The following is a 2,009-nucleotide window of genomic DNA, read 5'->3' on the forward strand; positions in this document are numbered from 1 at the left end:
TGGAGTGGGTACACAGGAGGCTCTCCGGGCTTTGGATTCAGAGCCTTGTCACAGAGTCTACCTTAGTGGCTCTGCTTAGCTGGGACACTGTGGGAGTTGATGCTGAAGCATGCAGTTTAAAAACTTTTTTTTAATTTTTAAGTTTATTTGTTTATTGAGAGAGAGAGAGAATCCCAAGCAGGCTCCACACTGTCAGCACAGAGCCCGATGTTGGGCTCGAACCCACGAACTGTGAGATTATGACCTGAGCTGAAATCTAGAGTCAGACACTCAGCTGACTGAGCCACCTAGGCGCCCCCAAGATTTTATTTTTAAGTAATCTCTGCACCCAACATGGGACTCAAACTCACAACCCTGATGAGTTATATGCTCTGTTGAACGAGCCAGCCAGGTGCCCAGAGCACGCACTTGTACTAGGAGTTGTGGGCACTCAGGCCACAACCGGCCCACGTGTTTTCTGTGTCCACAGGCTATAGGCATGGAAGGAGGCCTGCTGCACCACTGCCCTGTCACCAGAGAGGATTCTCAGGAGAAAGCCTTAATCCAATGGAATTGGGGCATCTTAGGCAATGGGACAGGTAGGGAATTGTCTCAGCAGGCGCCTGTTGGACATAAAAGAAAATTGGGGTTCCACACCTTGAGGTGGGAAATAGGGGTTCGAACGCTGGCTCCTCTACTGACTTTTTCATTCGCTCACAAACACCTGCCATTGGCCAACTTTATTAGCTATGACTCAGACTGCTCCTTGCCCTGGAGAAGCACCCAGCACCCAGTCAAGGTGTGTGTGTGTGGAGGGGGCGAGGGGGGGGATGACTTGCAGTGTGACAGAGGGAAGCACAGATTCTGTAGTGCCCAAACAGGGCCCCTGACCCAGTCTGGGGTTGGAGAGCATTTCTGTAAAAGAGGAGATCAGCGGAGTCTTTAAGAGGGGGCGGACCCCAGGAGAAGTGGGTGTACTCCAGGCTGGGGTGGCTGGGTGTAATCCTCACCAATAACCTCACCTGTCTGACCTGCAGGGACAACAATGCCTGCCACACATGCCAGGATCCAGGCCAAAACACCCATGAGACGGAGTGAAAACCTAACCCCCGTTAACAGGCACAGAGGTGCCGTGCTGTGGGATGGAAAGAAACAACCCAGCTTGTGCAGGAGGCTGTTCAGGCTGACAGAAAGTGGTTTTCTCATGGTTTAGGAAGTGTCAGGAAAGAAAATGTGAGGGAGCTTTTGCTTCCCACTGTGGCCCCAGAAGGTAGAATTTCAGATCTCTGAAAGTTTGGGGCAAACGGGTTTCTCAGCCTGACCCATCCCTGGGACCTTGCTGCTCTATGCCTGCTGGCTGGGAAGGTATTTTTTGGGCCCAGAAAGCCAAGGCCCTGGACCAGGTCCAGGCTTGGCCTCTCACAGCTCCCCTTCACGCACCAAGGAGCCTCACAGTAAGAAGCTGAGTCAGAGCAGCTCAAAGGAGGGCACCTCCCGGGCACAGGGGAAGCAGGTACATTGAAGCCTCACCTGCCCCTCAGCCTCCGTTTGGAAGCAATGGTGGAGGCCTCATCTTCATAAATCCCCTTCATAAATACTCAAGCAAGAGAGGAAGGCAGGAAGGTCTCCCTCCGTCCCACTACCACACCCAACTCCACAGCTACCCCAGAACTAAGGAGTCTGCAGGAATGAGGTACAAGATCCAGGGCCAGTGGGTACTCCGGTACTCTAGGATTTACAGCCAGGCTGTAAATTTGAACCGGAATTTGAACCAGGAGGTTCAAATCCCAGCCCTGCTATCCATGTGGCCTGGGCAAGTTACTTAACTACTCTGAACTTCAATTCAGCTTTCTCATCTAAAAGGAGAGGTCACAGATTCCAAGCTCAAAGAGTTGTAAGGCTTTGGAAATATCTGTAAAGTTCCCAGTAAATAGTGGTACTCTTCCCTCCCCCCCCTCCCCCCATCCCTTGCCTTTTCTCTTAAGAGGTTGAACTGGTAGGGCTAAGGGAGGAGCGGCCTGAAATGTTGG

Source organism: Crocuta crocuta, unplaced genomic scaffold (genome assembly GCF_008692635.1).
Source record: "Crocuta crocuta isolate KB4526 unplaced genomic scaffold, BGI_CrCroc_1.0 scaffold306, whole genome shotgun sequence".
In the NCBI taxonomy this organism is placed as follows: Eukaryota; Metazoa; Chordata; class Mammalia; order Carnivora; family Hyaenidae; genus Crocuta; species Crocuta crocuta.